This window comes from Crotalus tigris, unplaced genomic scaffold (assembly GCF_016545835.1).
Source record: "Crotalus tigris isolate CLP2741 ecotype Arizona unplaced genomic scaffold, ASM1654583v1 scf7180000023830.6690815, whole genome shotgun sequence".
Lineage (NCBI taxonomy): Eukaryota > Metazoa > Chordata > Lepidosauria > Squamata > Viperidae > Crotalus > Crotalus tigris.
This window is the reverse complement of record NW_024100214.1, coordinates 626773-643495: the sequence shown is the minus strand read 5'-3', so window position 1 is coordinate 643495 and position 16723 is coordinate 626773. Positions and strand designations below refer to the sequence as shown.

The window sequence follows — 16723 nt, the reverse complement described above, 5'->3', positions numbered from 1 at the left end:
TAGTAGCCCTTTAAACATTCATAAGCTTACCCACTCTTTTGTGCTACTTTCATTGTTTATAATAAAACTATTAGCCAATTTTACATTTGGGATCATTAAACCACAGTTTCTTTTAAGAAAGAAATGGGAATATAAACGTTCGTAACCCAACATTTCTATAAGTGTATTCAACCAGATTGGATTTTGGCAAGTTCATTACAGGTAAATATATGCAGTCCTCAAATTAGAGCCATAATTGAGACCTCAATTTCCTTTGTTAAGCAAGGTGATTGTTAAATGAGTCAACTTTGCCCAATTTTATGGCCTCTTTTGCCATGGCTATTAAGTGAATCACACAGTTGTCAACAAATCTGGCTTCTTCCATTGACTGTTTGTTGGAAGCTGCTTGGGAAAGTTGCCAATGGCAATCACATGATCCCTGGACACTGCAATCACTGTAAATACCTGTGAGTTACCAAGCATCTGATTTTTGATCATATGGTCATGGAGATGCTGCAAGTTCAAGGGTGGTTGTAGATTACTTTTTTCAGTCCTGTTGTCACCTCTACAACAAACCTGGCTGCAGCCATCTTGCCCGTTCTACGTTGCCACAGAATTGGGAGGGGGTATGGAAGATTTCTGCTAGTCTAAACATTTCACTGTCTCATGCGAACCAAGGTCATTTCTGTCAATTAGATGGGGGGGGGTTGAGCATTTTGTGAGAAAAGCCACCAAACTGTTCTATTGGGGAACGTAGCTGATTGCAAAGCAATGGGGTGGGAAGTCCAATTTTGTAATATTGTCTCTCTTTGAAGCAGTGTTTCTCAACCTCAGAAATTTTAAGATATGTGGACTTCAACTCCCAGAATTCTCCAGCCGGCATGCTGGCTGAGGAATTCTGGGACTTGAAGTCCACAAATTGTAAAGTTGTTGAGGTTGAGAAACACTGCTTTGAAGGAAACTTCAGACTTGGTTTTACTTTTGACCGTGCCAATACTATGTAGCCAATTAACATGTTCTTTGAGGAAATCTCTAGCCTCGGAGTTCTGATTTGTTTGGTCTCGTTTATCGGAACCTTGACAACTGTTGTAATAGTGAATGGTTGCTAAACGAATAGTTGTAAGTCAAGGACTATACTCATCATACCAATGCTACACCTTAAAAACAGGGACAGTTCTATTCCTAAGAATTCAAAGAGTAGGAATGTCTTAGCCATTCTTATGTCTTCCCAGTTTTACAACTAATGGCATGCAAATGTCTGAAGATGAAAGCACATCACAATTAGCTGAGCTACAGCAACATCACACCACAGAAGCAAAATGATAAATAAAAATTAAAAAAGAACAACATTATAAAGGAAAACAAGGCATTAAAATGAACACTTCTTCAAATATTGTGAAATAAATTCATTTTCACAAGTAAGCAATCGAACAGGGGCAATATTTGAGAAAACGCTCACAGTTGTAAGAATGAAGTTTGTAATGCACATCTTTATAGGCTAAGGGGCTTCCTAGCAGCATAAGTGATCAGAAGTGGGGAAAAAAAACAGTAAACATTTAAAAGCAAATAAACTGAAGACTTTGAGAATCCTTTGGATATGAGGGTGGGTGGTAATTTGAGGGGTGGAAGAGAAATATCCCCTTGTGTTGACTCTAACACAAGTTTATGTTTTATGTATCTGTTTATTTATTCAGTTTCTTATAGCCACCCATTTCAGCCAAATGACTCTGGATAGCTTAGAATTCTAAAACTATAAAACAGTTAAAATAGTTACAAACAATAAAATCATACAAAAAATAACCAACTATCGTAAAGCCAGAAAATGGGGTTCTTAACACATTCCAAACCCCAGGCTCAGGTATACACAATCAAAATTTTAAAGCCTAATGAAAGGTTTCATATTCTATGAAGAAGAGGCTACAATAGAGAAGGCCCATCTTTTAGTTGTACTTCCCTTTCTCTTTCTACCTTCAGAAAATAGATATCAAAAGGATCCATAAGCAAGAGACATTTTATTCTACTCATCTTGGGAGACAGAAGTTATAACTAACATTATATACCTTTAGAATGGATGTTATTTGGACAGCTCCCTGACTCCATTTTTAGCAGTTCAGTATTTGTGTGAAAGGACAAAGCTTTCCTTTTTTGACTATATGTATGCAAATAATGAAAGGTGAGATTGATAAATTGCCTTATTTTTTTTTTAAAAAAATACCACTTTATTAGAATTCACATCAGAATTTAGAATTTCATAATATAATAAAATTATGAAAAAATATTTTTTAGAAAAAATAAGAACAAGAAAAAAAAGATAGGAAATTAAAAAAGTAAAGTGACACCCCCTCCCCCATGAATTTTAACTTCTACCGATCTTTCCATCAAGTAATTGCCATTTTACTCTTTTCCCTCCTTCCTTAAACTTTTTTTAATCTTCTAAAAATAAATCATCAGGTCACTTTTTTTTTCCAGCAAAAATTCCATATAAGGCTTCCATTCTTTTAAAAAAGTTTTAGTTTTTTTCCCTCATGTCCAAACTGGTTGGTTTTGCCATCTCTGTCAGCTCTGTCAATTTTATAATCCAATCTTTTCCTGTGGGAAGATTAAAATTTTCTCAATCTGTGCATCACAGAGATTGGAGAATTAGGTCATGAATTCAGAAGTTCTTTTTTTCTGAGTACCATTAAAAAGTAAAAATAAATCTAAGTATAACTTAAAGACAATGCAAATCCAGAATTTCTTCCTCTGATGAAAAAAAAAATTGTGGGGTTCTTGATGTTCTTTGACCTTGGTTGTTTACTTGCAGACATTTCATGATCTACCTAAAAAGTATCATCATTGCAAGTGATTGTAGATTTGAAACAAGCAACTAAACATACAACCAAACTCAAAGAGCACCAAAGACTCTACAGTTCCATCCTGGGCTGCCAATATTCTCTTTTATTGATAAAAACAAAAAATATACCATGCATTTTGTTAGGAGAGAAAGACAATTATTATCCACTTCTCTGTATTACCAATTATATGGACAATTCAACATATTCGTGTAGAATCCAGGAGTGAAGATGAACTCAAGGTTGATTTTATTTCCCAGCCCCTATCTTTTCCTTTCTTTTTATAGTAAAAAGATAGTTTATTACTCCTGATTTGTCCTAAGTTTTTTAAAAATAATCCTCATCTTGTATTTAGCCCTAATTTGTAACTATACTCAAATCAAATCCATTTATAGAAGCTGAAAGTAAGTTAAGCCTTAACAAAGGGAGACCAATAGAAATTACGATCATAGGTAAGTAGAAGCTGACTCACCTTCCTATTCAGAAGCTTTTCTCTTTGTTGCTGGTCAACATGATGTTAACCCCTCTACTTGGGAGAACTCACTCATACTTCAAAGTTCCTCTGAAATGCACTTTGTCAGGACAGATAGCTGACCTGGCACTGTCTTTGATTTCAGTATACAATCAATTTTTAAAAAATCAGCAAATATGCTTTGTGTAGCTTTTTCTCAATATAACCTAACAAAAAAAGATTTTCAAGGAATGAGCATCCTGAAGCAGTAGACAGGAAGCGTTAACAAGAGTTTGGCAGTTAAAATTGTTGGTGGAATTTTCCTCTAAATCTAGAGTTTATACTTGGCTAACTTCACTGCCTGAGAAAATAATAATGGATTGACACTGTTTTCCCCACCAAAGGAACTTTCATTAAGAAACGAAATAATAACGAAGTGACCAGAATTACCTGCAACCAAGCCTCAAGTCCACCTCCAGTCATGGAAACTGATAGATGATTTTTGATGACCCTGTCAATCCAACTACTGTTATTGTACTATTGCTGGGGAGACCTATTGTTGTTTAGATAAAGAGGAACCTGTGCAGAATTTAGAATTCCTAATAAAATGAATGTTTATGCTCCTGCCTGAAAACGAATGGCATATATTTGTAATACCCCTCAAGATGACAAAGAGAAGAATTGTGGAACTTGGTGATTCATCTCCATGAAAACAGAAATAACATGTGGCAGCTAGCATTGATGAAGTTACCTATGAAATGTCTGCAAGAAAACAATCAAGCTCAGATAGCACCAAGGATATCTCAATTGATTCCATCAGCTTTGAAGAGTGTTATATTATGGGAACATGGATTAATGTTATGATAAAACAAAATCCACTGTTATGATCCATGTTGGGTCAAATAATACTTCCAATAACAACCCCAATCATATTACTATAGGTTTTGAATATAGTGTATATGAAGGGAACTTACAAATCTATCAGTTGAGTTGATGATCCCACTTATCCATTTAATGTAAAGGACTGGAAAGGGAAATAGTGATACTATAGTGCAGACATGTCAAACTCGCGACATCACGTGATGTCGCATGACGTATCGGAGCTTTTTCCCCATTGCCGGCAATGGGGTGGGCATGGTTTTCGTCATGACATGTCCACCCCGTGGGCCAGCAGTTTGACACCCCTGTTACAGAGGAAAGTATTTGGTTCTGAGAAACCATAGTAACTGGTAAACATGTCTTTCCTGTCAGACCTACAAGGTAGACCATGTCAGAAAACTGACTACATGAAGACTTGAATTATACTTGAGGTAGCTACAACAGCAGAATGAAGCAGTCACCAGGAGTTAAAAAACTGACTTGAAGGTGCCTATCCACCCATTCACAAACACAAACACACACACACACAAACACAGAAAATTCTACTACAAGATAAAATCAGAATTATTCTCCAAAGCACCTGAAGGCAGGACAAGAAGCAATGGATGGAAACTAATCAAAGAGAGAAGCAACCTAGAACTAAGGAGAAATTTCCTGACAGTTAGAACAATTAATCAGTGGAACAACCTGCCTCCAGAAGTTGTGAATGCTCCAACACTGGAAGTTTTTAAGAAGAGACTGGACAACCATTTGTCTGAAATGGTATAGAGTTTCCTGTCTGAGCAGGGGGTTGGACTAGAAGACCTCCAAGGTCCCTTCCAACTCTTTTATTATTGTTATTGTTGTTGTTATATTATTAATGTTGTTGTTATTATTATTAGAACATGGCATTTGAAAAATGTAACTTATTCAAAATGACAAGAAGCATTTGAAAGAGAGGATATGTCACACTGTATGCTGAAAATATTCACATGTGCACAAAAATATCCAAGTGAATGAATTATACTATAGAGAATAGAAGGATCAATAAAACAATCCTTTTATGATGTTTGCTAATGGCTTTCACCAAAAAGAAGGTGTGGTTGTTGTGATTCAAAAACAAACTATAGGTCTTTCAGAGATGTAGGGAATCCCATAAGGATGGTGAATTTTAATTATCCCTACACCTGTTGTAACACAAACTGTGACAAACTTGGTTCTTCTGAGAAATACATGACTGCTGACAGCATTCTTCTAGGGAATGGCAGAAAAACCTTGACAAATCCTAACTCTAATCAATAGGGGGAAACATTGTGAATGGAGTAGATGTAGCAGAAACATAAATAAAAGAATAGTTCATGAGTTTAAGGGGACCTATGGCTGAGTGTAGTCAAAAGTATATGTTGGACTTGAAAACAAATCGATTTAGTAGGCTTTGGAGAATTATTAGTAGAACTCTTAGCAGAAAAAAATCAATGAGAAATAGGCAAAAAAAGTTCCTAAAACTTTTAGCAGTACTGTAAAAGCACAGTTGTAAACAATTTAAGCAAAGAAAGAAGATAGTTCAAGCATTCAGTCTGAGTTCACAAAATCTTAATTAGGATTTGAGAACAACAGTCAAAACAACGTCATCACATGTATAAGAAATGGAAAGAGGAGTAGGTCACTAATCAACATATTCAAGCAGTATAGAACCAAAGACACAGCATTATATTTTTTTGAAAATAATGAAGGCAATAATGAAGAAGCTGAAAAGCAAGAGTTATAACCATGGGCAGGAAATACTTACAGTGGTGGGATTCAAATATGTGAACAGCCGGTTCTCTGTATGGATGCTGTTTCCAGAAGTCCATTCTGGGCTAACTACCGGTTCTGCTGAAGTGGTGTGAACTGGCTCAATCCCACCACTGCTTACTCAGTATAACTTTAAATTCCCAGTGTCAGATGGATTATATCCTGAGGCAGTGATGGAGTTTCTATCTGTCTAATTGAACTTATATATTATCTTTGAGAAATGCTAAAGAAAAGTGCAAAACAACTGGAAGATGGCAAATATTATTCCTATCTGCCAAAGGGACGAAAGCAAATTTAGCAGAACTGCAACGGAATAATCAGTGGGATGATGGAATCACAAACTTCTTGAACAAATTAGATAGAGATTGATCTGTAAGTACTTGGAAAATAATGTGATAATTGCCCCAAAATGTCAAGATAAAATCTTGCCAGGCTAATCTGATCTCTTTTGTTAAGGTATATGTCTTGAACAGATTGTGGTCATGTTGTAGAAATTATATTACTTGATTTTAGCAAAGCATTTGACAAAATGCCACATGACATTCAAACTAGCAAGTAAGTTAAGTGTGCGCTGGCTAACTGGCACAAAAATTGCACTCAGAATCTCAAGAATCGTTCCTTATCAGACTGAAAGATGATATCTGATAGGTTAACAGAATTCAGAATAGGGTCCAACATTTTTATCATTGACTCAGATGTGAAGGAGGATGTGAAGAGAATGTGTATCAGAAAAGAAAACTTATCAGAAAATTCAGAGTCTGGTTGACAGATTAAAGGAACTGGCGGAAAATAACAGACAAAAAGTAATAGAAGTCTGTGCAAAGTTTTCCATTAAAGAAACAAAAATCAAATACACAAATATATGATAGGTGCTACTTGGCTTGGTAATAAGTAATTGATTACCAGCCGGATATGAATCAGCAGTGACTTCAATAAGGTCAACATGGTTTTGAATTTCATCAGCTGAAGTATCCAAATCACAGAAAATAATTACAGTAAGTTGGAGATGATGGTTCAAGGGTGCCTTCCACCCATACCAGTCAATGAACAACTGCTACTGTTAGTAACCACAAGAATGCAATAAACTCTCACCTTTTACTATATTTAAATCAGTGCCTATCAGTTGTAAACTCTCTCTCTCTCTCTCTACACACACACACACACACACACACACACACACACAAACCAATGGCTGGAAACCACATTGCAATCAAGCATAATGCAGTTAATTTTGGTTTGGTATGTTGGATGAATTGAGCAACAGGTCTATACTGGAGGGTGATTAACAGCTACCAATGAAGCAAATCATGGTTTCAAATAAAGTTGTGAATCATATAATTACGGTTACCAAATAAGCAAATTGAAAGGACTACAGAAGCAAAAAAATAAAAATAAAAAGATTTAAAGGACATTCCAAAAGTGCTTTTTCAAGAAGCAATTGGACTTTCTTTGCTTTTCCTTGAAGGCATTTTGCTTCTCATCCAAGAAACTTTTTCAGGTCACATCTTCAAGGAAAAACAAAGTCTAGTTGTCTCTTGAAAAAGCACCTTTGGGACAACCATGACCTGGATGACAGATTTAAAGAACACTTTTTGAAAGCAAACTGAATTTACATTTGCTGGTATAAGTGTGCGTTCAGCTGTCATTTCATGCAACTTTTGCCTCTACTTTTTATTTATTTCTTCATTGTATAAATGGAAATATTTTTGATAAAACATTTGCTGGTAGTATGGAAAAATCCACATGTAAATATCAGTGTTGCAAATCTATTTGCAAATGGTTCACACCCAAAATATGTGCAGAAAAGGCAAATCTTCTACAGCAGTATTTATTTGTATATTTTTGCAATTACTTATTAAATCACTAGGGTTTCCTTTAAGCATACTGAAACATTTCATTCCTGGTCAAGAGATTTGACCAAGGACCTATCTTTCATATTGGTTGATACAAGCCTTCAGACAAGTGATACTTCTCCAATACTTAGGCCTTGCATACTGGCTGACTCAGGGAAAAAATCTGTCAGATCCATTACTGTTAATTATCTCCATGGGCATTTTCAATGTGCAAAGCACTTCACAGTTTTCAACTCATTTATCCTCAACATCTCTCTTGTAAGACATGATAGTGACTTGCCTAAGGCTGTGCCATTAGCCTACAAGTTCAGAAAGAGTATAAATCAAAGTGATTTCATTTTTGAATGGAATCCAAAGATCAATTAAATTAGAGTGCTAACTTTTGAATCCAAGAGACTGGCATATTCCTGGTGTAGCAGGAATATGCCAGTCTATCTTAATCTATCTGGCAATGGAGTCAGCAAGAATATGCATTTAGGAGGTGGAGTTATACAGTAGTGGGATTCAAATATGTGAACAACCAGTTCTCTATGTGGATGCCACTTCCGGAAGTCCATTCTGGGTCTGGGCAACAAAAAATTAGCTAAAGCTTCTGCCGAAGTGGTGTGAACTGGCTGAATCCCACCACTGGAGTTATATAACTGCATAATCCTCCCTTTTCTTTTGTCTTTATTTACAAACAATTAAAGAAATCAGAGTCATCGAGGTCAAAAAGAATCACTGATGCCATCAGCTCCAGCCCCTACTCAGTGCAAAAATTAAAACATCTTTGACATGTGACTATCCAGTTTCTTTTCAACACTTATCTAGCAAAGGGCAGCCTATCATCTCCCTGGTAATTGGTTCTTCTGCTGATCTGTGCTTATAATTCTGGAGATTTTTCTAAGTACTTTTGAATAATGCCATCTCTATCCTGAATTTCACAAATGCAGTGTAAGATCAGAACTGTACACATTCTCACAACACTACTATTCTCTGGTTTGTTAAGGAAGAGAGACAACAATTACATCTGTTCAACATTCAATGGATATAACTACAGAAATAATCTGTGGTCTTTTCAACTGCCCCATTTGCAACTAATAACATGACCCAGCTAATCACTACTGTAGGAAGTTTAATAACTTTCACTGGCAAAGTGATTATCAATTTATTTTATCATCCTTTTGCAGAAGAGTCATTTCATTTAAACATCTCTGCTTCCATAGCCTCCTATGACTTTTCCATTTAAATATATGTATGTGTGTGTGTGTGAATATAAATAAATATAAATAATATAAATATAAATGGGCTTTTGTGAGGCTGAACCTTGCAATTCAACCAATTAACACAATGGATCATACCCCAATATCTCCTTTAGATACATAAGATACTGATCTTCCACAAATATTCTGGAAGAACCTGAAGATAATGAGGTATTATAACCATAATTGTATTTATTTTCCAATCCAGGGAAAAAATAACATACACATATTGTCAAAAAGACAGACCATTCTGATTTGCATTAAATCTCTAGATATAATAGGATCTGCCAGCACAAGGACAGAACATTCAAAGGCAAGTGTATAAACAGATGCAAATAGAAGAAAATGACTGTTCACCAGGTCATAACAGGGCCATCACGCCTGCTTGTAAAACTTGTTATTAACGATTAAGTAGAGCTGGCATGTCACAAGAAGTATAACAAAATAAATGAATGAAGGGCAAGACCTGTCGCTTCTAAGAAGTGCATACATATACAACACACACACAAACATGTTATAAGGGTACTGTAGCACTTGATAGGAGGTGATTGAATAACACTAGTCTTTTCTCACAATTTATGAAGATGATGTTTAGCTACAGCTGCTGATTCCTTCTATGGACATTTATGGGGAATAACAGCAGATGGAAGTATGTATGCATGTATTAAATTTAAACTTGGATGTTCTTGAACACTAAGCAGGCTCAGATCTCATTGATAGATTTTCAGGATAGGAAATCTCTAAGGTTTAGGAGACTGAGAAATAAAAAAAAAACTTAGAAGATGGTAATAGTAGATCACTTCCATATTTTGCCAAGAAGGGTCAAAATCAACTTCAGATAGTATCTCTTGATCTTGGCAGATTACACCATCTATTCTAGGCAATATTACAATAGTTAGGTGGTTCTGGTTAACTACTCAGACCACCAGAAAACCCTTGAGTTGTAGATTAGACAGGGAAGTAAAGATTTGCAATTTTTAAAAAGTCAAGTTGGTAGAAAATCCAAGTGTAGTCCTTAAAACCACAAGAACATTGTCACATTATCAGCAGGACATGTTAACATGGATTACTAATTTTAGCCAAAATAAATATATGCTTAGGGACATGTCACTGCAGCTTTAATGAACATATTCTAAAGAAAGGAAAGATGATCAGTGCACGGCCCTTCTTTCTTAGCACTGGCATCTAAGGTATCTATGTCAGAATTAAAAATACAAAAGAATAGCCATTGGCCATCCTCTTTTAAATCAAATGGCAGACTATAGAAGGATGTTGGTACCATTCTGTTTGGAGACAAATGGACACTCTTCTGATTCTTTTCTCCAAGACTTTATAAGGTGCTTCTGCTGGCAAGTTTAGAGAGGAGAAAGATAAGTTGATAGGACAGAAAGAGCTTATACTGGCTTCAAAGCCCTTTCCCATCAGAGCAACTGTTTTCCTTGAGATGAGCTTATGACTCTACGGACAAAACTAGCCAATGATATTTCAGATCACATGTACCATGAAGCCAGTTCCTGTCCCTAGTTGGTGGGCTGACCAAGGAAACAGGTTTAGTGTGCAACTAAGAAAATTGGGTTTAGTATGCCAACTGAAAGAAATTAATTGGGTTAATGAATCTTCCAGGATAAAATTAATCAATTTGGGGCAGACAAACCAGTGTGTTATTCAAGGCCACAATTTGCCTACATTATGGCTGCAACCTGTCTGTTGGAAACCATTTTAAACCAGTGAGGGAAAATGCTAATTAATTATGTTTAATGGCTATTTTGGCAGTACAACACACACCATTTGAAGATTGTGATTTTGAAAGGAGACCAAGAAAAGGCCAACCAATTCAAAAACAGCTGGTGCTACCAGTCAGTTCAGCTGTTTTGGTTCACTGTTCAGCATGAATTCAATTCTTTTCATGCTATGGTGGGCAGAGAGAGAGAGAGAGAGAGAGAGAGAGAGAAAGAGAGGGAGGGAGGGAGGGAGAGAGAGAGACTTTGCTAAAAGGGCAACAGTACAATAGCTGTGCAACAGGTTTCATACATCATGTTTAACTCTAATGAATTAACCCAAATAAAGCCCTCCCTAGATGTTTTATTTTACCCAATGACATAATATGCATACAGATACAAATCTAATATCTCTTGCTTTTTTATTTATTTCTATTTTAAATCAGTGATTGTTTGAAACTCTTTGATTCAAGTGCTGCAGAAGCAGTTGTGCCTTTCCATCTGCCTTTAACTAATTGATCTATTTTAAATCACAATATGATTTATTCTCACAGCTCATCAAACAATGCCCACCCATATATAGCCTGGATCTCTAGGAGTTCCTTGCCTAGTAGAGACAGAAATGCATTAGTTTCCCAGAAGTTCTGTCTTATGCTCTCAAAGCATAGCCACTCTTTTCGGGTACTGTAGCAGATTTATATTCCATTACAATTTCTCCAGAACACTGCCAACAATAAAAACACCATGATTTCTGTGTTTATAAAATGTTGGCAAAAGTACAAGAGAAGGAATATGTGTCTTGGAAAAAAACAACAACCCTAGACACATATTGGATGCATCTATCACAGTGGTTGGATTCAGCCAGTTTGCACCACTTCAACAGAACCGGTAGCTAATTTTTTGTTGCCCATGCCCAGAACGGACTTCTGGAAGTGGCATCCACACAGAGAACCGGTTGTTCACATATTTGAATCCCACCACTGATCTATCACCCTATATTCTGGAGTGGTGGGTACCAGATCACCAAAGATCAGGGGCCATTCCAGTCTGAGGACGACCCATTCCCAGTGCTTCAAGAGGTGATCTAAAGAACAAAATCAGCAGCAAATGGAAGTTTTAAAGAACTACTTGACCCTGATAGATTCCCTAAGGCCTTGGCGGTCTATATCTGCAACAACTTTTGCTGAGCTTGTAAATTGGGTTATCCGCTTTAAAGCCCCAAACAACACAGGGCAAGGTTATACCATAGTTACCCTATGCTAAGATGGGTGGCCAATAAGTTTTATAAATAAATGTTATGAATAAATTTGTGAGACTGCCTCTTCCTGGGGGTTTCAGCCTGCTCTACTAAGTCTGAAGCGGTGGGTACAGTCCAGGTCCTTTCCCTCAAATGTTTCTACCCAGTAGGGCCCAGAAACGCATCTTCTTGGTAGCAGCCCCTGTCCTTTGGAACACCCTCCCCTGTTATCCTCCAGCAGGCCTGGCCTAGGGAAAGGTGTAAACAACCTGGCTTCTGTAAATAACCTATAAACCTTGGGGAGGGATGAGCCCTAGTCCAGGGGCTCATATGAGGGCATGTTGTATTTGCAGTGCTGGGAAGATTTTTGTTTATTTGTTTGTTTTTACTTGAAAAAAATGTTCTACTGCCTTTTTATTGCTCATGAGCTACCCAGGATTATGCTACATAAAATGGGGGAAAAATTTTTTTAAATTAATATGTTAAATAAACTTTTTGGGATGAGTTTTCCTGAAGATCCTGTCTGTGATCTTTATGTCTCAGAGTATTTTTGCCTTTTCTCTTCTCTGTGAACAGCTGAGGACAGGACAGGACAGGACACACTATGCTCTCTAATAGACTCGTCCATCTATAATAAGTGCTATTATCTTATTGGAAAGTAGTGCAGGGTGGGGAGATATGGAGAGACCTTTCCCACAGAATCTACAAGACAGATATGACTGAATGGATATCATCATCATCAGCAGGAGCAGAGAATATATAATAATAGCAATAACACTTAGAAGACTTATATACTGCTTCATAGTGTTCTCTTTACAGCCCTCTCTAAGGGGTTTATAGGGTTAGCCTGTTGCCCCCAACAATCTGGGTCCTCATTTTACCTACCTCAGAAAGATGGAAGGCTGAGTCAACCTTAAGACGGTTAGGATCGAACTCCTACCAGTGGCAGAGTTAGCCTGCAATACTTCATTCCAACCACTGCAACACCAGGGCTCTATAATACTGTAAGGAATCTCTTATTCACATCAATATTGTCCAGTTTCTTTAGCTGCCAATCCAAAACTGGGAAGAGAATAGGGGTGTGGCAAGATGACCTTAAGAAATCTTCCTGAAATACTCTAAATGCTTTAAAGAAACTTTTAGGAGTTGAATCTAACCAATAAACAACATAAACCTGAAATAGAGCAATTATGATCTTCAGCGAATATTTGTCTTCATGACAATATGTAGAACGTCTTTAAATACTAATCATTCTATTTATGAATTAATTTTAAATGTGCATTATCCTTCTATGAGTTTTATTCTAAACCACCTATATTTTCAGGCATCTTGTGTGTGTCTCTGTCATCATAACTAATAAGAAACAGCAGCACCTGTCTGGTTATGGATTTGGGTCTATCACAAAAGGCAAGATGGTGATTGTGACATTGCACACTTTTTATACTAGCTTTGTACACATGTACAAAAGGGACAGTGCTTTGATCTCAGCATCTTATCCTCCCACTCCTGATAGCAACATTTGTGCAGGGGGAAAGAATGGCATACCAAGGAAAATTGCATTCAATTGTCCATACAAGCTCTGGAATTGAAAGTCACATTTTTCCATTCAAAAGTACAGATTGAACATAAACCTTGGGCAACACTATCCAGGAACTCATAATTTGTATGCAACTGAGTAAGTTCAACATGTCTGTTATTGCAATAACAGAACTCTGTTGAGAATCTGTTTCCTTTAATGTATGCAAGGAAGCAAAATCTGCCGGTAGGACCGTGAAGTTTCAATAGAAAGCTTATTGGCCTACAAATGACGCTTCTGCTCAAAATCCATTATGTAGGCAAATGAAAAGAAATAACTCCAGAAATGATTAATTAAAGTAATAAAAACTCATTAAGTAATCATAAATAGTGAGAATGCATCAACTGCTGTCTCATTTTCTGCCACTTTAGGTAGGAAATGTGATGTTTTTTTGGAGTTTGGGATATAATGATACACTGCCAAATAATTTTTAAAAAATATTTCTGCTGTTTTCCCTAAAGAACACCAGAAGGTTTGTTCTCCTTAGTGTTCCACAGTGATGAGAAGGAGCACAGAGCTAAAAATATTACTATTACACAAAAAGATGAGCCGTGTTAGAAACCTAATATTATAACTTAATAGAAACTTAAAAGAAATCATGTCAGATGATGCTGAAATATACCTTATTAAATTGCTTTTACATTTATTTTAAAAAGGATCGATAATTCATGAGCATTTAAGATTATTTCTAATAATAAAAAGGTACCGTTATACTAACAGAAATGCACTTTTCTTTTTCTATACAAAAACTCTGAAGTCTTTGGAAAGCACGGAGATGATAGTTGAGTTCAGGCCAGTTCAGGCCAAGTTTAAGTTGATCACATAAGCATTACATCAGGAAAGGGCCTATTTTAACCCAAACAATTCTTTAACCCCATATTAACTGTCTTGTCTAAGATAATGTTAACAAGATATAAGGGCATCCAGTAAAGAAAGGCAAAATGGCCATTTGACAAAGTGGCTATTTCTGATGTCTGAGTCAGTTTTATCTTTCTTTTTTTTAACAATATTTTATTGAGTTTATATAAGTAAGGAAAAAATAGGAACATTACGGGTATAGGGGATTTAGGATAAAATAAGGATAGGTACAATCACATATTTTAACAAACAAGCTACTGTCCGGATCATAATAATGAGTAAATATCATACTCAACCATTTTTAAAATCAGCTTAACTATAGCCATATTGCTAACAATTAATAAACAAATAAATTCAATTAATAAACATCTGCACATCTGGCAAGAACTATGGGCAAGAAACAAGAAGCTTACTTTGGCCACCTCTTACAAAGAGAACCTTTACAAAATGTTTTATAGATGGCATCTCCCACCCACAAGATTGGCTAAAATGTGTACCAATGTCTCCCCTAAATGTTGGAAATGTAATTTGACAAGTGGAACTTACTATCATATGTGGTGGGAATGCACGCGAGCTTGTGATTTTTGGAACAGGATTAAAGTATGGTTGGAAGAAATATTAGAGCAAGTGGTAGAACCAAAACCAGAACTCTTTCTATTAGGTTTAACTATGCAAAAGCATGACAAAGGCGTACTTTATTTAATGCTACACATTTTAACGGCTTCCAGACTGGTTTTTGCTCAAAATTGGAGGAATAAGGGAACCCCAACGGAAGAAGAGATCCTGCATAAAATTTTATCATGTGCTGAGATGGACAGGCTTACAATGATTATGAAAGACAAGACAGAACACGAATACTTGAAATCTGGGGCAAATTTTACCGTTGGTATGAATTAAGAACTGCTCGGACTTCAAGTTAATGGTAGAATTAAAAGATATATATAACTGTACATATAATTGTATATATAATTGTATTGTATAGAAGATGAGGCTTATATAGAGGTTAAGAACGATGTATTAAATTTTGTACCATGATAGGAAATGATAGGAAAATTCATTCTGGAATGTCATGTTTGTCCATTGTTGTTTTAATTGTATTATGAATAAAAATTAAAAAAAAATAAACAAATAAAGTCCTTTTCAGATTCTAACATGTCTCTAACCATTGATAATTTTTTTCCCAAGTTGTAAAATAAACTGAGTCATCTTTTTTCTTTCATCTCCAATGTTAATCTATCCATTTCTGCACACTCTAAGATTTTAGTAATTATAGCCTGGTCAGATAGTAGATTCTCATTTTTCCAAAATTGGGCAAATACTATCCTCGCGGCTGTTAAAACATGTGGTATCAAATAATCATTCTCTTTACCATAATTAGGTCTTAATATTCCTAACAAAAACAATTCTGGTTTAAATTCTATCTGTATTTTCATCATCTTTTCCAACCATCTATGAATCTTAGACCAGTATTTCTTAGCATTAGGGCATATCCACCAGGCATGGTAATAAGTGCCTGGCTGTTATTTACATTTCCAGCAAGTATCCGAAACATTTTTAAACATTTTTGCTAAGCGAACTGGTGTCATATACCATCTGTAAAACATCTTGTATAAGTTTTCTTTATATGCTACCGCTTTTGTAAGCTTAATATTTTTATCCCAAAGTTTTTGCCAGTCTTCCAAATCTATAGAATATCCAAAGTTCTTTGCCAATACTATCATGGTTTTTTTACTTGTTCTTTTTCCATCTTCCAGTTTAAAAGGAATTTATAGAGTTTCTTAATCAAATTCTCATCTGTTTTTAACATAATTTTATCTAATGGAGAAACTTCCTGACAGTTAGAACAATTAACCAGTGGAACAACCTGCCTCCAGAAGTGGTGAATGCTCCAACACTGGAAGTTTTTAAGAAGAGACTAGACAGCCATTTGTCTGAAATGGTATAGGGTTTCCTGCCTGAACAGAGGGTTGGACTAGATGACCTCCAAGGTCCCTTCCAACATTATTATTATTATTATTATTATTATTATTATTATTATTATTATTATTATTATTATTATTATTATTATTATTACTATTATTATTATTATTATTATTTGTTTGAATTTGCAAATAGGACCACGAGGTCAAGTCAATACCTTGTTGTTGAAGAGTTTGCCTGTCCTTAAGTTTTCCCTCTTTGTCTAAAATATCTTTATAACTATCCAGTTTATCATAGTTAATCAGGTTTGGATAAGCACATGCTTCCATTGTTGAAGGCCACTCAGGTATTTTCATATATATTTTATATTTGATTTTCTCCCGTTCTGAAAGTAGTACATTTCTTAT

General features: G+C 35.8%; 1 protein-coding gene across 1 annotated transcript in view; it reads right to left on the bottom strand.

Moving 5' to 3' along the window:
* DCC (DCC netrin 1 receptor) overlaps nucleotides 1-16723 on the bottom strand; it is a 450546-nt gene that overhangs the window by 284220 nt on the left and 149603 nt on the right. The window lies entirely within an intron of this gene.